Source organism: Paramormyrops kingsleyae, chromosome 1 (assembly GCF_048594095.1).
Source record: "Paramormyrops kingsleyae isolate MSU_618 chromosome 1, PKINGS_0.4, whole genome shotgun sequence".
NCBI classification, from domain to species: Eukaryota; Metazoa; Chordata; class Actinopteri; order Osteoglossiformes; family Mormyridae; genus Paramormyrops; species Paramormyrops kingsleyae.
In genome coordinates, this window is record NC_132797.1 from 50,529,577 (window position 1) to 50,540,962 (window position 11,386).

Below are 11,386 nucleotides of genomic sequence, written 5' to 3' on the forward strand. Positions count from 1 at the left end.
ATGGGCCTATTCATGTAATGAAAGGCCCATATTGTTCTTCACCTAGTAAACTACATTTTGCCAATTTGCGCTGAGCCCGTGAAAGGCACGGAGCTCATTTTGGTGCCAAATCGTAGGGCCTGCTTAGCTGGACGGATTGACATATCTTTTGTCTCTGTACTCCTTACGGATTGCGTGCAATCGCCTCTCAAACACGAAAAAAAAACTTTATTATTATTATTCTTCCGTGATTTTCGGCAATTAATGCGGGTCGTACCGTAGCATGCAGCCAGGTAATCTATATATCAAAAGTGAGTCCTTCATGGTGTGAGGTGTGCTATTACTTTTCTGCGCAGAATATGTTACCATGGTGACGTTATTCATGTTAAAACACACTAAAAATCCCATAGGAATGCATTGAATGCTAACTTTTACCTAGCATTAGCCTATACCTAACTAACCATGTCAATAGTAGTAAGGATCGTCTTATTTCATGGCAGTGAATGGCCCATTGACTTCAATGCATTTCAGTCAAAGTTGTCCCACTCGGCCAGCGTTCATACCACAGCAACAAGACTCGGTATTCAACCTTAGGCCTCATCACCCAACACCCCAAGTCCAACATCTTGACCCGCACTCATTTTTCATCCCTCGTTCTCTCCCATTGACTTCAATGCATTTCAGTCAAAGTTTTCCTACTCGGCCAGCGTTCATACCACAGCAACAAGACTCGATATTCAACCTTAGGCCTCATCACCCAACAACCCAAGACCACCATCCTGACCCGCACTCGTCTTTCATCCCTCGTTCTCTCCCATTGACTTCAATGCATTTCAGTCTAAGTTGTCCCACTCGGACAGCGTTCATACCACAGCAACAACACTCGGTATTCAACCTTAGGCCTCATCACCCAACACCCCAAGTCCAACATCTTGCCCCGCACTCGTCTTTCATCCCTCGTTCTCTCCCATTGACTTCAATGCATTTCAGTCAAAGTTGTCCCACTCGGCCAGCGTTCATACCACAGCAACAAGACTCAGTATTCAATCTTAGGCCTCATCACCCAACACCCCAAGTGTACCATCTTGACCCGCACTCGCCTTTCATCCCTCGTTCTCTCCCATTGACTTCAATGTATTTCAATCAAAGTTTTGCCACTTGGCCAGTGTTAATGCCACAGCAACAAGACTTGGTATTACACCTCAGACCTCACCATCAAACACATAGCAACTGCCTAGCAACCACCTAGCAACACCTTAGCAACCACCTAGAATTGCATAGCAACACCATAGCAACCATCTAGCTATGCCTAGCAACCAGCTACTGAGACCATAGCAACTCCATCTGACATCATAGCAACCCACTTGCAGCACCTAGCAACCACCTAGCAACACCTTAGCAACCACCAATAATTCCATAGCAACACCATAGCAACCATCTAGCTATGCCTGGCAACCAGCTACTGAGCCCATAGCAACACCTTCTGACAACATAGCAACCACCTAGCAACACCTTAGCAACCACCTATAATTCCATAGCAACACCATAGCAACCATCTAGGTATGCCTAGCAACCAGCTACTTAGACCTTAGCAACACCTTCTGAGGCCATAGCAACCACCTTTCAGCAGCTAGTAACCACCTAGCAACACCATAGCAACCACCAAAAAATGCATAGCAACACCATACCAACCATTTAGCTATGCCTAGCAACCAGCTGCTGAGACCATAGCAAGGCCTTCTGATGCCATTGCAAACACCTTGCAGCACCTAGCAACCACCATGCAACACCATAGCAACCATATAGCAACGCCTAGCAACCAGCTACCAACACCCTTGCAATGCCTAATAACAACATTGCAACCACCTAGCAATGCCTAGCGGCACTACAGCAACCGCCTGGCAGCACCATAGCACCAAACTAGCAACATCATAGCAATCACCTAGCAGTGCACAGACCAGCCACTTTATTAGTAGCACAGGCTCTTCCTCGGTCAGCAGAATAGGCCCATCTCAAAATTTCTTCAGGAATTTTCGTTTCTAGTTATTATTATTCTTCCGTAGATTTTCGGCAATTAATGCGGGTCGTACCGTAACGTGCAGCCAGGCAATCTATATATCAAAAGTGAGTCCTTGGTTGTGTGAGGTGTGCTATTACTTTTCTGCGCAGAATATGTTACCATGGCGACGTTATTCACGTTAAAACACACTAAAAATCCCATAGGAATGCATTAAATGCTAACTTTTACCTAGCATTAGCCATGTGAATAGTAGTAAGGCGCATCTTTTTTCATGGGAGTGAATGGCCCATTGACTTCAATGCATTTCAGTCAAAGTTGTCCCACTCGGCCAGCGTTCATGCCACAGCAACAAGACTCGGTATTCAACCTTGGGCCTCATCACCCAACACCCCAAGTCCACCATCCTGACCCGCACTCGTCTTTCATCCCTCGTTCTCTCCCATTGACTTCAATGCATTTCAGTTAAAGTTTTGCTATTCGGCCAGCGTTCATGCCTCAGCAACAAGACTCGGTATTCGACCTTGGGCCTCATCACCCAACACCCCAAGTCCACCATCCTGACCCGCACTCGTCTTTCATCCCTCGTTCTCTCCCATTGACTTCAATGCATTTCAGTTAAAGTTTTGCTATTCGGCCAGCGTTCATGCCTCAGCAACAAGACTCGGTATTCGACCTCAGACCTCATCACCCAACACCCCATGACCGCCATCATGACCCGCACTCGTCTTTCATCCCTCGTTCTCTCCCATTGACTTCAATGCATTTCAGTTAAAGTTTTGCTATTCGGCCAGCGTTCATGCCTCAGCAACAAGACTCGGTATTTGACTGTAGGATCACACATGCACATATCACAGGGCCTAAATTCCAGGTGGCCTGAGACAAGGCCGAGCCTGGTACGAGAGGCACCAAAGGGGGGTTACATACACAAACACACACACACAGATAACCAGGGAGGCTAGCACTCCAACTTTTATTGCCCAAAGATTTAGGGACCTACAGACAAGCAGAGTGGACTTCCCGGACAGGGGTCCCTCGACTTGGCACCCAACCCCCTCCACATACACTCTGCCTTACATTTCACTCACCCAACAGACAAACACCCTAAAGGAAGTTTCATTTAAGTTTGGCTTTTGTATACCCTGTATATTGATTTACTCACGACTACTAGTCTCAATATACAGATACGTTATGTTTGTATGTGTCCTAACTTTTAGAGAGTCTTCTGTGTTAAAAACCCCCCCTTCTCTTCCAACATTCCTTTGTGGTCCTTATCTGATCTTGGTGGACCTCACCAAGTTTCTTTGTTTCTACCATGCTATGTTAAAAGAACTGAATTAAGGTGTATCTTATCCATTCTGGAGAAGATGAATTGGCATAAGCCACACAAAACAAAATATGTTGTTTCCAGATGTGCAACTTATATTGATATTACCACAAACTAACGGCCACGCCTATCTATGGATAAGATGTGCTGTTTGTAATAGGAATATTCGATGTAATATCCGCACAAAGTGTAACATCTGTTGAGGTGCAACCCAAAACCCCTGTATCCTATACTGATGTGAATCAGTCACATAGATACAATAATTAATTGTTTAATCAATTAATGCAGATGGTATGAGGTATGTACCTGTGAAGCTGGTATGGCATGTTTGGTATCAAACTGATTGTTAATCACCCCTGATTCCAAATCTGGTCAGTGATTACCATAAAAGTGGATGTATCAAAAGTTATAACAGCTTAATGAAAATCATCTGTAAAGGTAGAATCAGGCGGGCCATAAATCTCAAAAGGACTGATACAGACCCCCTTCCGAAAGCCCGCCAAATGGATGGCCAGCCATTGGGCCAGGAGTCGAATTCCTGGTCATCCCTATTCATGAACTTTAGACCATAAAAATCTAGCACCTCAGAACAAAGGGGAGCAGAGAACAACCAGCAGCAGAGCAGAACAACCGCCAGCCGGCGCAGAGAAAACCATCCGCCCGAAGGAGAACATCAGCCCGGGAGAAGAGAAACCCACAAGAAGCCCTCCGGTGAAGGCCCAGCTGAACAGAGAACAGCACCCAAGACAAAGCTTCACCAGGAGAGAGAATCTAAAGGGACTCCACTCCACTGCTCCAAACGCCGCGCCTTCCTGAGTGCCATCAGCTCAGCCATCAACTGCCAAGACCCCCCCCCCACTCTTCAACCAAGTAAACCAACTTCCTTTCATTCTAACAACTTAAGCTGTTCTGTTTAACCTGCTATAAGACTTTAGGGTCGTGTTTCCACAAACTATGCTTGCTTTGCAGAACAGTATTTCCCATTTCAGGTTACTCATTTAAATCCGGTCATTGCATTTTCATAATTACATTGTTTGTTTTATTCCGTTATTTCGTGTTTGTTGTTTGTGTTAGGTGTAATGTCTGTCTTATGTCAGTTGTAGTGTTAGCTAGGAATAAATGCATGTCTTTTACACAACTTTAGCCTCCGTCATTGTGTGTCTCATAATAAGTTCCTGCCATTGTGCGATCTTGCTACACGCTCTGAACCTCAAACTCGCCTGAAACATCGCGAGACTCTCTCTCATTGGCCGTGAGGGGAGCTTCGCTACCAATCGTGTACATTACCTGGTGATGCAGCTCGCTGGACGAGCCTTCTAACCCAGGTTACTAAGCGATACTGGTAATTAGTGAATCCCATTTAAGTGTCACATTAACAGACTCACAGGGATACCCCAATTGAGTTTGGAGGAGCCGACCATTCGGCATAACAATCGATTAATAATCAGCATTAAATAATAATTAATTAAGCTTTAATTAATTCAAACATATTGGTGGAGAATATTAAAATTTATTCGAGCTATTAATTCCTACATGACCTCAGGCCTCATCACCCAACACCCCAAGTCCACCATCTTGACCCGCACTCGTCTTTCATCCCTCTTTCTCTCCCATTGACTTCAATGCATTTCAGTCAAAGTTGTCCCACTCGGCCAGCGTTCATACCACAGCAACAAGACTTGGTATTCAACCTCAGGCCTCATCACCAAACACCTAGCAACTGCCTAGCAACCACCTAGCAACACCTTAGCAACTACCTAGAATTGCATAGCAACACCATAGCAACCATCTAGCTATGCCTAGCAACCAGCTACTGAGACCATAGCAACGCCTTCTGACATCATAGCAACCCACTTGCAGCACCTAGCAACCACCTAGCAACTCCTTAGCAACCACCTATAATTGCATAGCAACACCATAGCGACCATCTCGCTATGCCTAGCAACCAGCTACTGAGACCATAGCAACGCCTTCTGACATCATAGCAACCCACTTGCAGCACCTAGCAACCACCTAGCAACTCCTTAGCAACCACCTAGAATTGCATAGCAACACCATAGCAACCATCTAGCTATGCCTAGCAACCAGCTACTGAGACCATAGCAACGCCTTCTGACATCATAGCAACCCGCTTGCAGCACCTAGCAACCACCTAGCAACACCTTAGCAACCACCTAGAATTGCATAGCAAAAGCATAGCAACCATCTAGCTATGCCTAGCAACCAGCAACTGAGACCATAGCAACACCATCTGATATCATAGCAACCCACTTGCAGCACCTAGCAACCACCTAGCAACACCTTAGCAACCACCTAGAATTGCATAGCAACACCATAGCAACCATCTAGCTATGCCTAGCAACCAGCTACTGAGACCATAGCAACGCCTTCTGACATCATAGCAACCAGCTTGCAGCACCTAGCAACCACCTAGCAACACCTTAGCAACCACCTAGAATTGCATAGCAACACCATAGCAACCATCTAGCTATGCCTAGCATCCAGCTACTGAGACCTTAGCAACGCCTTCTGACATCATAGCAACCCACTTGCAGCACCTAGCAACCACCTAGCAACACCTTAGCAACCACCTAGAATTGAATAGCAACACCATAGCAACCATCTAGCTATGCCTAGCAACCAGCTACTGAGACCTTAGCAACGCCTTCTGACATCATTGCAACCCACTTGCAGCACCTAGCAACCACCTAGCAACACCTTAGCAACCACCTAGAATTGCATAGCAACACCATAGCAACCATCTAGCTATGCCTAGCAACCAGCTACTGAGACCATAGCAACACCTTTTGACATCATAGCAACCCACTTGCAGCACCTAGCAACCACCTAGCAACACCTTAGCAACCACCTATAATTGCATAGCAACACCATTGCAACCATCTAGCTATGCCTAGCAACCAGCTACTGAGACCTTAGCAACGCCTTCTGACATCATATCAACCGACTTGCAGCACCTAGCAACCACCTAGCAACACCATAGCAACCACCAAAAAATGCATAGCAACACCATAGCAACCATTTAGCTATGCCTAGCAACCAGCTGCTGAGACCATAGCAAGGCCTTCTGATGCCATTGCAAACACCTTGCAGCACCTAGCAACCACCATGCAACACCATAGCAACCATGTAGCAACGCCTAGCAACCAGCTACAAACAGCATTGCAATGCCTAATAACAACATTGCAATCACCTAGCAATGCCTAGCGGCACTACAGCAACCGCCTAGCAGCACCATAGCACCAAACTAGCAACATCATAGCAATCACCTAGCAGTGCACAGACCAGCCACTTTATTAGTAGCACAGGCTCTTCCTCGGTCAGCAGAATAGGCCCATCTCAAAATTTCTTCAGGAATTTTCGTTTCTAGTTTATTATTATTATTATTCTTCCGTGATTTTCGGCAATTAATGCGGGTCGTACCGTAGCGTGCAGCCAGGCAATCTATATATCAAAAGTGAGTCCTTGGTTGTGTGAGGTGTGCTATTACTTTTCTGCGCAGAATATGTTACCATGGCGACGTTATTCACGTTAAAACACACTTAAAATCCCATAGGAATGCATTGAATGCTAACTTTTACCTAGCATTAGCCTGACTAACCATGTGAATAGTAGTAAGGCGCATCTTTTTTCATGGGAGTGAATGGCCCATTGACTTCAATGCATTTCAGTCAAAGTTGTCCCACTCGGCCAGCGTTCATACCACAGCAACAAGACTCGGTATTCAACCTTAGGCCTCATCACCCAACACCCCAAGTCCAACATCTTGACCCGCACTCGTCTTTCATCCCTCGTTCTCTCCCATTGACTTCAATGCATTTCAGTCAAAGTTGTCCCACTCGGCCAGCGTTCATACCACAGCAACAACACTAGGTATTCAACCTAAGGCCTCATCACCCAACACCCCAAGTCCACCATCTTGACCCGCACTCGTCTTTCTTCCCTCGTTCTCTCCCATTGGCTTCAATGCATTCCAGTCAAAGTTGTCCCACTCGGCCAGCGTTCATACCACAGCAATAACACTCGGTATTCAACTTCAGGCCTCATCACTCAACTCCTTAAGACCACCATCTTCACCCGCACTCTTCTTTCATCCCTCGTTCTCTCCCATTGACTTCAATGCATTTCAGTCAAAGTTTTCCCACTGGGCCAACGTTTATGCCACAGCAACAAGACTAGGTATTAAACCTTAGGCCTCATCACCCAACACCCCATGACCACCATCATGACCCGCACTCGTCTTTCATCCCTCGTTCTCTCCCATTGACTTCAATGCATTTCAATCAAAGTTTTGCTATTCGGCCAGCGTTCATGCCTCAGCAACAAGACTCGGTTTTCGACCTCAGACCTCATCACCCAACACCCCATGACCACCATCATGACCCGCACTCGTCTTTCATCCCTCGTTCTCTCCCATTGACTTCAATGCATTTCAGTTAAAGTTTTGCTATTCGGCCAGCGTTCATGCCTCAGCAACAAGACTCGGTATTTGACCTCAGGCCTCATCACCCAACACCCCATGTCCACCATCTTGACCCGCACTCGTCTTTCATCCCTCTTTTTCTCCCATTGACTTCAATGCATTTCAGTCAAAGTTTTCCCACTGGCCCAGCGTTCATACCACAGCAACAAGACTCTGTATTCAACCTTAGGCCTCATCACCCAACACCCCAAGTCCAACATCTTGCCCCGCACTCGTCTTTCATGCCTCGTTCTCTCCCATTGACTTCAATGCATTTCTGTCAAAGTTTCCCTATTTGTCCACTGCTCCTGTCACTGCTACAAGACTAAATAATTAAATCAATAAGTAAAGGCACCTGCTCTTCCTCGGTCAGCAGAATAGGCCCATCTCAAAATTTCTTCAGGAATTTTCGTTTCTAGTTATTATTATTATTATTATTATTCTTCCGTGATTTTCGGCAATTAATGCGGGTCGTACCGTAGCGTGCAGCCAGGCAAGCTATATATCAAAAGTGAGTCCTTCATGGTGTGAGGTGTGCTATTACTTTTCTGCGCAGAATATGTTACCATGGCGACGTTATTCACGTTAAAACACAATAAAAATCCCATAGGAATGCATTAAATGCTAACTTTTACCTAGCATTAGCCATGTGAATAGTAGTAAGGCGCATCTTTTTTCATGGGAGTGAATGGCCCATTGACTTCAATGCATTTCAGTCAAAGTTGTCCCACTCGGCCAGCGTTCATACCACAGCAACAAGACTCGGTATTGAACCTTAGGCCTCATCACCCAACACCTCAAGTCCAACATCTTGACCCACACTCGTCTTTCATCCCTCGTTCTCTCCCATTGACTTTAATGCATTTCAGTCAAAGTTTTCCCACTGGGCCAGCGTTCATACCACAGCAACAAGACTCGGTATTCAACCTTAGGCCTCATCACCCAACACCCCAAGTCCACCATCTTGACCCGCACTCGTCTTTCATCCCTCGTTCTCTCCCATTGACTTCAATGCATTTCAGTCAAAGTTTTCCCACTGGGCCAACGTTTATGCCACAGCAACAAGACTCGGTATTAAACCTTAGGCCTCATCATCCAACACCACAAGTCCAACATCTTGACCCGCACTCGTCTTTCATCCCTCGTTCTCTCCCATTGACTTCAATGCATTTCAGTCAAAGTTTACCCACTCGGCCAGCGTTCATGCCACAGCAACAAGACTCGGTATTCAACCTTAGGCCTCATCACCCAACACCCCAAGTCCACCATCCTGACCCGCACTCGTCTTTCATCCCTCGTTCTCTCCCATTGGCTTCAATGCATTTTAGTCAAAGTTGTCCCACTCGGCCAGCGTTCATACCAGAGCAACAAGACTTGTTATTCAACCTTAGGCCTCATCACCCAACACCCCAAGTCCAACATCTTGACCCGCACTCGTCTTTCATCCCTCGTTCTCTCCCATTGACTTCAATGCATTTCAGTCATAGTTTTACCACTCGGCCAGCATTCATACCATAACAACAAGACTCGGTATTCAAGCTTAGGCCTCATCACCCAACACATTAAGACCACCATCTTGACCTGCACTCGTTTTTCATCCCTCGTTCTCTCCCATTGACTTCAATGCATTTCAGTCAAAGTTTTCCCACTGGGCCAGTGTTCATACCACAGCAACAAGGCTCGGTATTATACCGTACGCCTCATCACTCAACACCGCAAGTCCAACATCTTGACCCGCACTCGTCATTCATCCCTCGTTCTCTCCCATTGACTTCAATGCATTTCAGTCAAAGTTGTCCCACTCGGCCAGCGTTCATGCCACAGCAACAAGACTCGTTATTCAACCTTAGGCCTCATCACCCAACACCCCAAGTCCACCATCTTGACCCGCACTCATCTTTCATCCCTCGTTCTCTCCCATTGACTTCAATGTATTTCAGTCAAAGTTTTGTCACTTGGCCAGTGTTAATGCCACAGCAACAAGACTTGTAATTCAACCTTAGGCCTCATCACCCAACACCCCAAGTCCACCATCTTCACCTGCACTCGTCTTTCATCCCTCGTTCTCTTGCATTGACTTCAATACATTTCAGTCAAAGTTTTCCCACTCGGCCAGCGTTCATACCACAGCAACAAGACTCGGTATTCAACCTCAGGCCTCATCACCACATACCAACACATAGCAACTGCCTAGCAACCACCTAGGAACACCTTAGCAACACCTTAGCAACCATCTAGCTATGCCTAGCAACCAGCTACTGAGACCATAGCAACACCTTCTGCCAACATAGCAACCACCTAGCAACACCTTAGCAACCACCTAGAATTGCATAGCAACACCATAGCAACCATCTAGCTATGCCTAGCAACCAGCTACTGAGACCATAGCAACGCCTTCTGACATCATAGCAACCCACTTGCAGCACCTAGCAACCACCTAGCAACACCTTAGCAACCATCTAGCTATGCCTAGCAACCAGCTACTGAGACCATAGCAACGCCTTCTGACATCATAGCAACCAACTTGCAGCACCTAGCAACCACCTAGCAACACCTTAGCAACCACCTAGAATTGCATAGCAACACCATAGCAACCATCTAGCTATGCCTAGCAACCAGCTACTGAGACCATAGCAACGCCTTCTGACATCATAGCAACCCACTTGCAGCACCTAGCAACCACCTAGCAACACCTTAGCAAACACCTAGAATTGCATAGCAACACCATAGCAACCATCTAGCTATGCCTAGCAACCAGCTACTGAGACCATAGCAACGCCTTCTGACATCATAGCAACCCACTTGCAGCACCTAGCAACCACCTAGCAACACCATAGCAACCATCTAGCTATGCCTAGCAACCAGCTACTGAGATCATAGCAACGCCTTCTGACATCATAGCAACCCGCTTGCAGCACCTAGCAACCACCTAGCAACACCTTAGCAACCACCTACAATTGCATAGCAACACCATAGCAACCATCTAGCTATGCCTAGCAACCAGCTACTGAGACCATAGCAACGCCTTCTGACATCATAGCAACCCACTTGCAGCACCTAGCAACCACCTAGCAACTCCTTAGCAACCACCTACAATTGCATAGCAACACCATAGCAACCATCTAGCTATGCCTAGCAACCAGCTACTGAGACCATAGCAACGCCTTCTGACATCATAGCAACCCATTTCCAGCACCTAGCAACCACCTAGCAACACCTTAGCAAACACCTACAATTGCATAGCAACACCATAGCAACCATCTAGCTATGCCTAGCAAACAGCTACTGAGACCATAGCAACGCCTTCTGACATCATAGCAACCCACTTGCAGCACCTAGCAACCACCTAGCAACACCTTAGCAAACACCTAGAATTGCATAGCAACACCATAGCAACCATCTAGCTATGACTAGCAACCAGCTACTGAGACCATAGCAACGCCTTCTGACATCATAGCAACCCACTTGCAGCACCTAGCAACCACCTAGCAACACCTTAGCAACCACCTAGAATTGCATAGCAACACCATAGCAACCATCTAGCTATGCCTAGCAACCAGCTACTGAGACCATAGCAACGCCT